At 38.9% G+C, this 14,657-nt stretch overlaps 1 long non-coding RNA gene and 1 pseudogene across 1 annotated transcript; one reads left to right on the forward strand and one right to left on the reverse strand.

Annotated features, from left to right (window-relative positions):
- Positions 1–734: 734 nt before the first annotated feature.
- Positions 735–12,870, reverse strand: LOC120615798 (uncharacterized). Its single transcript, XR_005656365.1, has 3 exons — positions 12,739–12,870; positions 2,313–2,414; positions 735–822 (listed from the first exon to the last, which is right to left on the reverse strand). It is a non-coding gene; the product is annotated as an uncharacterized LOC120615798 (long non-coding RNA).
- LOC120615886 (uncharacterized) lies at positions 5,737–5,855 on the forward strand (annotated as a pseudogene).
- Positions 12,871–14,657: the final 1,787 nt, after the last annotated feature.

Consider the following 14,657-nt stretch of genomic DNA (forward strand, 5'->3'; position numbering starts at 1 on the left):
GTCAAGGACATCAGATGTGAGATGCCTTACAGGAGAAAATTGTAAAGATAGGCTGAGGGGCAGGGTCTGACATATTTTATTTTGCAGAACACAGAACACAGAAACAAAGACATGAAGATGAGACTGGGCAAGATCTCTGTTGGGAAAATTAATATGTCTGATCCTAGAAGGCTGTAGATCTGATTGGAGGCAAGAGGGAGCAAGACAGATGTTTTTGTCTCTTTCACTCTTTATGTTCCTTTTTTCTTTCCACAAATATTGATTGAAAGCTTTTTAGGTGCCTGGCACTCTTCTAACTACTGGGGATGGAAGACAACATACACTGATATGCAGCCTACATTCTAGTCAGGTGGACAAAACAGAAGGCTGATAGTGAAAAGGAAGATTAGAGGGCATGTGGAACAAAGTTCTAGAATTTTGAAGAAATTATCTGTGATTGGCAACAAGGTTTAAGAAGGAGCTACTCCACCTCTAGGACCTATGGTACAGAAGGGTATGGGAGAAGCTGCCCCCACTTGAGAGGGGTGCCCAAGAACCAATGTCCTGAGGGAAAGCAAAGTTTTAGTGAGATCTAGAAGGTGAAGCACATGAGGCTTGTATTGAGTAAGTTACGAAACAGATGAGTCTGTCCTTTTCAGGCTATTATGTGTACTTATCTTATCTGGTACTCAGAAGAATCCAGTGCAATAGACAGATGTAGAAACTGAATTCAAGAGTTAGGTCACTTGCTCACATTCACATACAACCACAGGTAGATTTACTGTAAAGGTAATGACAGCTAAACACTAGGGCTCTCCTGTTTCATGGGCTCCTTCGAAGATCCTGGAAGAAAAAGAGGACCACTAATGTGCTCACATGATCATACATGCCTATAAAATCTGTAAGAGTGAGACATTTTAATCACAATTGGTGATTAAATCACAACTGGTAAATATCATTGTTTCTTTCCACACCAATTTCTCCTCCATCAGATTTCTCTTCATGTTGGATGGCCTTGAGAATTTTTAGGATCTAGCTAATGAAAAGTTGATATACAGAAGGTCCTTAAATAATGTCATTTTGTTCAATATCTTTTTGTTGTGATGTTGATGAGGTGCTATAGAAACTTAATTATTGTTTATGTCAATTAATCTATGGTGAAATTGGTTTTGTTATATGTCTTTCACTTAAAGTTTCAGAACATACCAAAGATGTTAGTTGAGGACTTAATGTATATAGTTTAAATTTTATAGGATCCATTTTTGTGGTCCAAAGTCTTTCGTGTGTATAGTCACGTTATTGTGAGACTTCCTGATATAGAACTGGCTTTGAGGCCTGTGCTCCCCCATCCCCTATAACAATATATATACTCTCCTCTCTCTCTCTTATTCTCTCTCTGTGTATATATAAATATATATATATATATATTAATATATATAACATATATATATATATATATATTTGATATATATAACATCTCTGCACATTTTGTGTTGTGCTGATTCCTCTGGCTTCTACCAAAGGCTATAGGTACAGGTCTCATACATTATCCTGTATCGGATATATGTGGGTGCGCATAGTGGGAGAGAAACAAGTTTTCACTTATAAAGACTAGATTATCATTCCATTCCCTATAGAAAATATTACACAATTGTTATCTCTTGAAGAGGCAGTTGAAGAGTATACAGCCAAAAAATATTGGGGAAAGAGTATTATAGAAGTGTGTCAGGCTCATAAAAATATTGTTTGTTTTTGTGGATTTTGTAATATATATGGCATTTGCCAGCTTTTTAAAATTTGTAATCTTTAGGATATCTTTTCTCATTATAGATATTCACTTTCATATCTAATTTTGTATTTCTAATTTGCATTCTTTTCCTTAAAGATCTTTGCCGAAGTTCTATAAGACTCCAAATACTTTCAAAGAAATCAAGTATTCTAACTACTAGTCTGATGAACCTTGCAGCCTTTCAGCTCTACTCAGCCCATCTATGCAATGGCAGAATTAGAAATTACGGAAGAGAATCTGACCAGTGGTAATTTCCACTAAGAGTAGATCTTTTTTTTTTTCCTTTTCTTTTTTTAATGACTTCTCCATGTTGAACAATTCCCCTTCCCCACCCCCAAATCTCTACCCCAGTAGTTTTCCTTTTCACACACACTTCTTCATTTCCTGATTCTGGTCTGGACTTGAAGCAAAGGTACTTAAATCAGCCAAAAAAAGCTGTTATTACAATAGTTTTGGCCTAATAGGAGCAGGAAATACCAACAACCTTATGTGAGCTATTTTCCAATGAAGAGCCAACCCAAATGCATAAACGTGAGGCCCTTACATAATTCAGATGAGGGTCAGATAAGATCTGGACATCTGGAAACACCTTTCCGCCTAATCCTTGGAGGCCACTGGATAGGTATGGATTCCCCAGAATGAAATGCTGAAATAAGAGATTGGAATAACATTTTTTTTTTTAAATGCAAGCCCCTGAGCAATAATAAATGACATTTCTATTGGGAATATTATTCCAAATAGTAACTTTAATTTTTAAACAGAGAAAAAAATAAGATTCCCAACAAAAAGAGAAGATTTTGTCTTATTCTTTGAGAAAAAAAGAATTATTAGATACACTGTCCAGTCTTTGCACAATTAAATGTTTTGACTTTGATCAGGCTCCAAGGTAAAACAAAATAGACTTCCTTTCCCCAGTGTATTAGATGGAAAACATAAAGAAAAGAAGAGAGAGAAAGAAAGAGATTACCCGTGCAAACTGCCTTATCCTCCCACAAAGATCATAAGCCAATTCATAAAACACATAAAGCATATACATCACATAAAGGTATGCATCTTTCTTTCAGTGAAATATGTTACTAACAAACTGACTGTATCAATATCCAGGTTACAAAGTTTTAAACTTCATCCTGCTCTTTAATATTACGATAAACTCTTGACTCGGGTGTTTATAATAATCTCTTACTTCCACCTCGGGCACTTTTGCAATTTTTCTTGTTGTTTGTAGTATTGACGTAATTGTTTTGTAGTCCTGTATACTGTGCTAGTAACAGCATTCAAGTGAATACACATTTTAGAATTTGCATTGGCCTTGTTGTGACCTGCCTGATGAATCACCATCCTTGGTCTACCAGCCCTTGGTTTCCCAGCACTGACACTGAGCTGTTTTTCCCCATTAATTGGAGAAGCCTGTTTATACTGATTCAAATACATGCCTGGGCTGGGTTGCTTGAACTGCTTCGGAGAAGAGCACCAAGGCAAGGCATCTAGGTAGTAAGCTCTCTCTCCTTGAAGTCTAGATAGTAAGACAGTATGTGGCAAGAGATTTTCAAAACAACTCCCTTTGCAGGAGACCTGAGTTTTGTTTTGTTTTTTCTTTGTGTGGTTGGTTCACAACATAATTCCATGACTCTATTTGCTTAGCTCCTAAATATTTTGGTGTTGGTGAGTCTAATATTGAGGGCAGTCACAAAACAGAGACAGTGGCACTGGGCAGAAAGATGTTTGGAGGCTTGAAGAGACACAGCCATTGCGCATCGCCAATAAAGTCCTTCAGGTGTGTGTCTGTCAATAGATGATTAAATAAATAAATGAACACACTAAGGAATGAGCAGAAATAGAACACACAGCTAAACTTTATGGAGAATGAGGCCCTGCCAACCTCAGAGTCTCACTAACAAGACCTTGTTAATCCCAAAGGCATCTTGGCTTGAGGTGTCTCCTGGCACTGATGGAGTTCCACCAAGCAACCCAAGTTAGAGGTTAGAAGGACATGCCCTTTCTTTATTGTATTACTGTTAAATCAATATGAATATCACTGACCATCAATTCTACTGAGATATCTATTACTTATTTTATAAATTATTCTTGCAACTGTTTCTTCTCTTTACCCGCTACCTACTTTTTAGCCTTTTGACTATTCATTTCTATCTCCTCACAAATTAAAAAGATTAGGGAGGAGCTGTAAAACCAGTTTTTCTCTCAATTAGAAACTCTTATGAAAACGAGACCAGGAAATGGGCAGGGAAAATGATAAACAGAAGAGATTAAAAAGCAACCATAATGTGGCTGTGGATTTCAGGTTTTCATAGAGTGATTTGTCTCCAGAGTCCAAGTTAATCGAAAATAGAAGAGGTAAGGTATATACAAGTCAGTTACCTTCTTTAATAAACCTAGAGTCTACCCATCAGTCAGGCTCAACTTCATCATAATTCCAATCCTGCTATAACTGACACTCTAAAGCTAATGATAGAGGGTGAGGGGCAAAATGGAATACAAACAATAACAAATGAATCCCATGTGTTACAAATGAATGAGAAAAAACACACTGAAGGGGGTAGGAAAGAAAAAAATTAACCTGAGTAATTTTGGCAAATAGCATTTTATCTGTATACTAAAAGGCTACAGACAAAAAGAACTGTACACAAATATATACACAAGTAAACTGTGTTTCTCATAGTAATAGGTTAGCAATTCTGAAACTATTTTATGTGTATATTAGGACTGAGCGAAAGTAAATCTGTTGTGGATAATAAAAGCAAGGTTTCCTGCTGTGGACAAAAAGAGTTACAAATTAGGAAAGGGGAAGGCTAGGTAGAACGAATGGTATGGTGTTGGACCAGAATCAAAAACAGAGGTATCAGTATGAATGCATGGATTTAAGTGTGTGTATGTGTGTGTGTGTGTGTGTGTGTGTGTATACACAGATGGGCTATTTTTAGCAGTGATGACCTAGCGCCCTCTCTCTATTTTTTTTTTCTTTGAGGAGTCATCTAGGGTCCTTAGAGAAAGAAGAAAAATATATTCTGTCAGTGTTTTTAAGAGAAGTGGATACTAGCCTCGTACTGAGATACCAGGTTCACAATTCCCATTGGTTTCAGTGAGAGCATTACTAACGCAAAGTGTAGAACTAGAGCAGAGCTTATAAAAGGGGAGGGAAATAAGAAAATATCAACAACGGCTAAGAAGGACCCCTGTTCCCAAGATGTCTCAATCCAAGAACGACGTTCTAGGTACCGCAAATTCTATTTACTCCATTTCGACTCTCATAAAATAGTCACAAATTCAGAGGCTACTGCTTAAGTTTAGGATATATTCTTGATTTATAAAATTTGCTTAATGGCGGAAGTTCTCCTGTTTAAAATTTGTGGGAAAGAACAAAACTAAAATTTTTCAGCCACTTCTAAGGCATTTTTGAATTAACAATGTATGATCAAAACGAAAAGCACAGCCATTCAAAAGCAGCTCTCAGGGATTCTTCACACAGATTCGAGAAACTTACAAACAATCAAGTTACTTTCTCCAGAGAACTTTCCCACTTATTAGTCACTTGTACAACTTCAATGAGAAATTAGTCAAAGAGGCTTGATGCCACGCGGAATGAATCATTCGCTGTTGAGAGAAGCCTTTGAGGGGTACTGACAAGCAATCCACTTAAGTTTCTAAGGAAGGGTTTATTTATGCATGAGTTCAAGGAGAGAGGATGACTGTAACACTTCATATCAAACCAAGACTTGAATCAGAAAATTAGCAGGTACCCAAAGGCTTGTGTTGATGGAGTGTGTGACAGCAGCTACTCTCTATAATATGAGCACCGTGATTTCTCTTACCTAGGATTTTCTTGTTTCTGTTTTACCACTGACTGTGTTTTCTTAACTACTGTCTGTGAAAAATCCATTCCCTAACAAATCTCCCTGTCCTGTAACCTCACTTAATCTGACAAGCAGCTCCAAGACATCAAAAAAGTTTAAGTCTACAGCCATGCTGCTCTGAACAAGCTTGATCCTGTCTGATCTTGGAAGCTAAGCAGGGTCATGCCTGGTTAATACTTGCATGGGAGACCACCTAGGAAGACCAGGTGCTGTAAGCTTAAAAAATGAGGGATTGTAAACTGACAAAGTCCTTGCAATCTGTGAGATCAACCAAGGGTTGCCTCGCCTTAAATAAATAAATAAAATAAAAATAATAATTTTTATAAAAGATTTAAATCAGACTTCAGTTGTTTGCTTCCTTTGCCTAACTAAACCGAGAAGTTTACAAGTAGGAATATAATGGAAATTCAAGAGATATAATTATTAATAAATTATAAGGTCAAAGCTCTAGCCAGGAGCTAAAATTATTGTGCACAGCTCTGTTTTGAATCTCAAAGCTATGGACCTAGAAAGGACATCACTATTTACTGTCCCGTTAGTACAGATGGGAGTTCAGGTTTTTGAAATTTATTGAATTATTTATTGTAATTGAATAAATTGATGTTAATTGAATATTGAATAATTGCTAAACCTAAAATCTAGGATTCATTCATCCAACAATTTACCCATGGTGATTGTTTATGATGTACCAGACTCTGTCTAGTTACTGGGGCAATAGAGACAAAAAATAAGATGGACTCTGCTGTCAACGAGCTTATGAATGGAAAGAGGACATGTAAACAAAATGAACAAATAATGTGATATGACATAAAGTGTGAGAAGGATACAGAAATAACATAAAAGAGAAAGCTTTTTAACCCTGGGGGTATCAGGAGTCCTAAAGAGAGAATCCTGCAGAAAGCGACATCCGAGGTAATTCTGGAGAAGACACAAGATGTCACCAAGCAGACTTTGGGGAAAAGGAAAGTGGAGGGAGGGGAGAGGCAGGGATTTCTTGGAAGCAAAGAAAACAGCCGGTGAAAATGCATGCATGAAATAGTATCTTGTCCTATAAAACTCAAAGTCAGTATTGTTGGTGAGTTAGCTGGGCAAGGTGATGAAAGGAGGCAAGCAGATGCCTGGTGCACAGGGAGCAGATGCAGCTGGAGGTTATCAGCCTCCCAGGGCCATCTGTATCAGACCCACCGTCATGCTCAGCCTTCATCTAATAAGTTGGCAGATTCCAGAGGAAGGTTTTTCAGAAGGAACAGGGTCAGACATGCATTTTGGATAGATGCTTCCGAGTGAAAACAGAATGAGAGAAACTACAGTGACAGCATGTAGTTTATACAGTCTGGTTAGAAAAGTATCTCCTCAATATTGTTTTAATTTTCTAAGTCATGTTTAAGAGCACTAGCTTTTCTTCTGAGCCTTCAAACTCCACGCCAATTGCTAATGATGTCAGTGGCAACAACATGGAGCAATGCATGTCATGGAGTGAACAGTTAAGACTGCCACTACCACCTCTTTTTTATCTGCTTCATCAGCTAGCCCAAATAAACATTCCATCTTAAGTAAGGATGCTTGCTCCAAGATGGCAGCTTCAAGACAAGACTCTGAGCCCTCCTTTCCAACCACCTGTGGTTCCAAGAAGCCCCTCCAATATGCAAATTCTATAGCCCCTACTGAATATCAGCAAGTGACTCACAGAAGATCCTTTGATTTTTCCAGACCATAGGGGTCTCACGATGGCTTCTTGTGTTAAAGGCCCTATGAGAAAACTCTGTCCGAGCCCCAATGGTCTACAAATAATCAGGAGAGGTCTCTGCAGATGGGGCGTAGGGAAAGTGTCTCCATTCCTCACCAATTAATACTATTGTTCCTGAAACTGGCAATAGATGGTTTGGCCAATGGCTAAATGTTCAGCTGAATTTCCTTTTCAGGTATGAGCTGCCACATAATCACATTCTATCTGAAAAACCAAAAGCCTAGAACTGCTCCATTAAACACAGTGTTGATCATCTGCAAAACCAAAATGAATTTCCTGTAGTATATTCAAAACATAAAACTAATAGCTACTCATAAATACCTTCTGTTGTTTTATACATTTTAAGTAACTTTGGTTAGGTGCAATATGATTACTTCAATTTACATTTTTGAGACTATAAATACCATGTGCCTGTTTTTCTTTTCTTTCCTTTTCTTTCTTATTCTTTTCACCTTTATTTTCACTTAGCTATTACCAAGTGGTAGAGTGTTTATAAAAAATTAAGATTACTTTCTTTTTGTAAAAAATTAGTATAAATTAATGAGGGTAAACAGATCTCTTTTTTTCTCATCTCACTCATAGTTGCCAGATTTAACAAGTACAAATACAAACTGCCAAGTTAAATTTAAATTTTAGATAAACTACAAGTAATATTTCAGTATAAACACATTCTATGCAATATTTGAGACATAATTATATTTTAAAAATTCTTGTTATCTTAAACTCAATTTTAACTGGAGATTCTGTATTTTATTTGGCAACCCATTCAAAAAGACCTGAATTTTATTTCATAATATTTTGATTAGGATATCTAGCCTGGAAGATAAATAAGACAAGAAAAAATATATAATAAGTTGCCTTGCTCATCATATTGGGCAATCGCTACATTGGATAAGTGATATCTAAAATCATTCATTGGGTAAGTGATATCTAAAATTCTTTCATTTTTCATACGTGTATACATTACTTTTCAAATAAAAGAGTAATACAGTTTAAAAAGAAAAATATATTTAATTGGAAAAACTCTATTCCCATTTTTAATGTCCGTGTTACCTGCCCACACTGCATATTATGAAACTAATATTTTTTAGCATTTTATTTTATTATTAGTTTTAAGTACACAGTACATCGCTTAAACATTTATACAGTTTATGAAACAATCCCCCTGATTATCTTCCCTCTGGCTCTACACATAGCCATTACATTACTGCTGCCTGCATTCCCTATGCCGTGCTCCCCATTCCCATGACAATCCAGCAACTACTAATTTGTACTTCTTTAACCCTCATTATGAAGCTCATTTTAAGGGGTTATGTCACTCTAAGTTTTCCCACCCAATTCTTCACCGGTCTGAGATGGACCTTCATCTTTTTAGTTGAAAGCCCCTTTGTAATCAATTGACTAATTCAAATCTATCATCCCAGTGGTCACTACACATCACAAAGTTCTCTCAAATAAGACCTGCTGCAGAAGATGAAATAAGAAATGTGTGCCAATGAGTGAATGAATGAATGAATGAATGAATGGAGTTCTTTGGCTTTTTGTACATTCCATTAGATGGAGCATGGCTGGCGTACAGCTATCAAAGAAAAGTACAATCAATTTATGTATGCCTCCAACTCATCTTCTCAATGTGCTCTGAAGAATCAGTCCCGGCTTTTAGAGCCACGTTTCTCTTGCTCAGGCCCGCTTTCACATCTGGAAGTGTACTTTCCTTTCTAATAAAACTTTTCTTTTCTACTGTAAAAAAAAGAAAAAGAATCAGTCTCTTCACAGAATTATGGACTCTCCCAAGGTGAGGTAACTATGTTGGTGTTGGCACTCTCAGGGAAAGATTTTGCCAGCCATATATCAGAAAGAGTGTGGGGGGCCTCAGAAGGATGTGGGGAAGACTCCAATCTAACCATGAACTGAGATTGTTCTGATGGCTCTTCAGTCATCACTAATAAGAAATCTGTTTTTATAGGAAACCATCACTAGCAAAACATAAGCTTCTGACTTTTACTTTAAAGGAAAGATGCCAGCTTCCAAGCTCATCCTTTAATTGCCCAATATGTAATAGAAGAGGTTGTTGGTGTAGTGAACAAGCCAGAATAGCGATGCAGAAGTCAAATGTTCTCTATTCCTACGATGGAAAGTACACTGAGAGCTGTTGCCTGAAGCCAACCAGAGGACGTAGGAGATTAGAGATTTTCCTTTTCCTTCAGGCCGACAGCAAAGTCCCTCACCTTTATTCTTTTGCAAAGCAACCTCCAGGTACGTCTCAAAGAGATGCTACAAAGATGCTTCAGCCTAGAACAAGAGTGAGTCATGGTTTGTACAACTCAATGGTGCTGCCAAGCCGCCTCTGCTCTCCCTCACAGTTTTTGTTTTCTTGGTATGTAATTAGTTGTTGGCATTATGAATGTGTCTTATGAGAAAAAAAAAAAAATGTGAGCACCTGTTGTTTCTAGAATGAGTGTTCTATGCATCTTACTGAGATAAGCTACCCGCGCTCAGAGTCCAAGGTACTGACCAACATGTGGCCATCTAACTCAGAGGTCCACTGCCCTCTCGCTATGTTTTCACTAGAGAACATGATTTCTAGCTATGCCCTCCTGCCTTCTGCTGAGTTACAAAGAGAGCAAACTCCCTTCAGAAAAAGCAGTTCTACAATTGCCCAAAACTTGTTAGTTATCATCTAGTAGTTCTCAACCCCAGCTGCACATTAGAAATTAAAAACAAAAACAAAAACAAAACAAAGCAAACGAAAATCAAACAGTGCCAGGACCCTACCTGGAACAGGTTAGACAGAATCTCTGGAAGTTAGCCAGGGCATTTGTTCTTTCAAAGTTCCCCAAACTGCTTCTAATGGACGGCCAAGGTTGAGAACCACTGATATTATCCATTAAGATCCTTCCTGGTGAAATTGAGACCCGGAGAGGCTGACAGACCATCTCAATTCCCATTGCTTGTTAGTTAGTGTGTCCTTATCCGTTTATCTGTCTTCTAGACGGTGAAAGCTTGAGCACCTGAACCACGATGTTGACATTTCAATTCGCCACCACAATAAATGTTTGATAAAGACAAAAGGAAGGACCAGAACCTGTTCTTCCCTTTGTCCCACAGCCTCTCACTAAGAAAAATTGTATTAACTGCTATGAACTTTTCCACTCTCAAAACTGTCATTAAATATCAAATTTTCCAAACTTATGACCCATTCATTTCTTGAAAAGTTCTATAAGTCAGATCGCCCCCCCCAAATCCCAAACCAAATGACTTTGCCCTAATTAATCCAGCTGTTTTGATCTTGTGCAATACCCCATGCCTCACTAAATTCTCATGTCGTGGAGTCTCATTTATTTCCCTCGTTAAACTTGACATTGTTCAATTAATAGGGCACTCAAAATGGCATATTTTCTTTCCATATCAAGACTCCAGAGTGAAGAAAAGAATTATGGGACATCTACGTTGTGATTAAGGACAGGTAGAACTAGAGCTATAACCCTGAGAGCTGCTGAGGCCTTAGCACAGAGTCCAGAGTGATCTGTGGCTTTACTGGCTCTGTCTACTGCCAGCTCTATGTCTTTCACCTGGCAGTCAGGTGGAATTCATGTGAAATCCAGCCAGTGCAATGTGGTATAAGGGCTCAGAACTGGGGCACAGATGTCTGAGGCCATAGAACTGTGCAGCAGATATTGTGGCGTCCGGCCCAGGTCCTCATCCTTGCAACTTCAGTGCACAGCGACCAGCCTTCCAAATGCCTGTGTATCCACACTGCATTCTTTTGCCTGAGGGTGTTCAGTTGCCCCCCGAAGCCCTCCTGCCCACCTATATAGCTGCCTGGAAATGCCAGAGAATGAACATGTCCCCACCTCTACTGTGGCCTTCAACTCCAAACGGACAGGAATTGGGGTTTATAGCTCTGACTCCCTTCAGGTACATTAGTAACTTTAAGTCACGTGTTTAGTTTTCTCTAGGAATGAAGGCCCAGTTTTTACCTAGCTTGCTAATGTAACTTTTATTAGATAACTTCCCTTCTTGCTCCTTTTCTCACTTCCTTGCCGATGTTTCTTCATCTCATCGCTCAAATAATGAAATCTTTGTGCCAAGGTTTGACTCTGGGGCTGCCCAAAGAAGACACAGTGGCCTTGTTAATATATAATCATTGATTTTAAAACCATTTAACCTCTCTTGATAAGTCGCTGTTCTCAAATGTAAAATAAGGAAAGAAATTTGAAGTCCCACTTGGTCACAGCAGCAGGCAAAGGGCTGCTTCATATAGTTACCAAAACCCTCCTGGACCTGGGTCCGGTCTCCTTCCCTTCTTCCCCCGTCGGCTTCAATTGCTCCCCTCCCCCATGCTCTTCTCTGGCCACCAGGATTTCTCTCTGAATTCTTGCAACTGCCACATTTCCACTTGCTTTTGAAACTCTTACTCATGCTGTCCCTCTACCTAGAAGACTCTTCCTCCCTCTGTTCGGCTCACTGCTACACCTCCTCCAGTTCCAACCTGAAATGTCACTTCCTGTCAGGAAGCCATTGCCGACCCCCAGACTAGGAGAGTGTTACCAGATACAGCGTTCCCATCATCACATTTGTCACGTTTCACAATAATTCCTATTTACTTCTCCAAGTCTATCTCACTCCCTAACCATCATCATCATCAGCCTTCATGCTCCTTAAGGACAGAAACCCAATTTCTCTTGCCCCCTTCCCCACTATATCTTTGATACCCAGCCCAATACCTGAACACAGTAGGTACTTAATAAATAATTATTGAATAAAATGCATACTTGTTCACTAAACATTACTATTGGTGAATTAGAAGATTTTGGAATAGAAGTTAAAACAAAGCCTTCCAACAAGAGTCTCAAATGTTTTCCACCCAAGATATGGCTTTTCCCCTCAGCCCTTGTCTTTGAAGACCCAGGAGATGGTGTATAAAGGGTGGGGTTCTCTTCAGCTGAGAGAAGCTTTATCTTTTTTCCTAGTGTGGACTGTCATCATTTTTAACATAAAATTTTTAAAAATTGAAAAGCGCAGCATTAAAATAATTCAGCCCAATACTTACAAAAATATGGACTAGAAATTTGTAAAAGGAAGTTTAGTAGCAAACACTGTACATGAGCAATGTTTGGAAGCAGAAAGCACAGTATTTATCAGCCGTTAAGATCAATGCAGACTTCCTAGGTGTGGGTCTTTCGGACATGCCTTGGTAGCCGTATGGGCTTTATCTCAAAAATTCCTAGATCCTTTAGGTATGGGACCAAGTGATGAAAGCCAATTCAACCCTTCCAACCACCACCTGTCCTAAAGTCAAGTCCAAATTCCTTAGCATGTACAAAGGCCTCTTGGGGTCCTTCTTTGCCTACCTTTCTCTCCAGGCTCATCTTCCTCCATATTCTGCCTCATGCTTTCCTTGTACATTTATGTGCAGGCATAATATTATTTCACATTTGTTCTGGAGGCCCTGCTGTTCACCCAACCTCAGACTCCTCCCTCTCTTCCCCACCCTTCCGTCAATTCTGCTTACCACTCCCATTCATCCTCTGAGACTGAATGCAGGCCCCAGGGCAGCCTTCTCTGAACTTCCAAACTGGAACTTCCAATTTTGGCTTCTACTTCCCCGAGTTTTCTCTCGGCACATTTACATACTAAAAATATTGGTGCCCTGCATCCTCGACCCCCAACCACTTCACAAACTTTGTCTCCTCAATGCCAAGCACAGTGCCTGTTACTGAACAAGCACCCGATAAATGTTTGCTCAAATATACTCGTCGATGTAAGAAACATCCAAAACTAGATAATTTTTATAAGAGTTTATTTGAGCCAAACTGATGACAATTGCTGGGAAGCAAGATTCTAAATGCTCTGAGAATAACAGTTTTGCAGTTTCTTTTATGCATTTGAAATTAAAGAGAGAAGTAAGGAAGATTACATGAAAGTGGGAAAAAGCAAGGTAAGAACTGGATTCCAGGATAGGTAACAAGATTATGTGCTCTCTAGAGGGTGGTTATGCTTATTTCAAAAGTGTGTTAACCTAGGTGCACAAGAAAAATGGACAACACTTGCTTAAGGCAAAGACAAACCTTTTACTAAAACATTATATGCCTGGGGTGTGACTACCCACCATGACCTGCCCAGTTAGGAATTTATGATTAGATCACCCTGTGAGGTTACTTTCCATGGAACCCTTTTTTCATCCACATACTAAACATATAATTATTTTTCGTGGAATCTAGCCCGTGTCTGACCAACAGTAGGTAAAAATAAAATGCTTGATAATTGATTTATGACCAAATTATAATTTAAAAGTTTTGCTATGTGCCTTTTGTTTAAGTATTATTCAATAAATTTTTACAGATTGGAAAAGGAAACGACTTGGCTTAAAAAAAAAATTCCTATAACGTGCCTAAATCTCTCATTTTGATTGCCATGATCACAGACAACAGGCCTCATATGAAACACCTGGGGAAGGGAAAGCATTCCAGGCACTGAACTGCAAGTAGTAACATGCTATTCCTCAGGTTTCTCACATATATGAATATGTGGCAAATACGACTGTATGTCGATAATCCCTAAGTCCGTGTTCTATTTTAATCAAACTGAATAGGAGTAGTCCTTTGTTCATATGAATGAAATCTACAGTTCGGCATCGCAATTCATTTCCTAGGGTGGGGTTATTCAAGAAGTCTTGTTCCAGTTCCGCCCTGGCGCCTGCCCTAGGAGCACAGAGGCCAGAGTGTCCACACCAGGGCCAGGAAAGGGCGGGGTCACCAGCCTGGGAGCCCAAGCAGGATGTACAGCCCCTGGGGACCTGAGACTGCCATACTGCTGCTCTTGTCCGGCTTTCAGCACAGCTCAAGGTCTCCCAGGGTTAGGTTTGTGGGGCTCTGGCTTGTTCAGACCTTTAGCATACTGCCCATACCCCGGCAAACCACAATACTGCTGTTCATGGAGTTGTTGCCAGGTAATGTGCTGCACATTTGCATAATACCGACACTCTTCACCCAGGTGGAGTAACTGCAATAATTTTTTAAATGACTTTCCTAAAACTGGTGAGTAACCACGTGGGTTAACACTCGGGGAGTGGGAGGAGGGCGTGGTGGGGTCTGTCTGCACGCATAATAATAAATGTATTAAAACTGTGATAATACTTATAGCTTCTATGTTTTTCACACATATCAATTCATTTTCTCCCCACAAACTCTTTTAAGAAAAAGGTATCTTCTTCTTACTGATGAAAATATTGAGACAGAGAGATTAAGAATGGAAAAATGCACTAGTAACC

Source organism: Pteropus medius, unplaced genomic scaffold (assembly GCF_902729225.1).
Source record: "Pteropus medius unplaced genomic scaffold, Ma_sr-lr_union100, whole genome shotgun sequence".
In the NCBI taxonomy this organism is placed as follows: Eukaryota; Metazoa; Chordata; class Mammalia; order Chiroptera; family Pteropodidae; genus Pteropus; species Pteropus medius.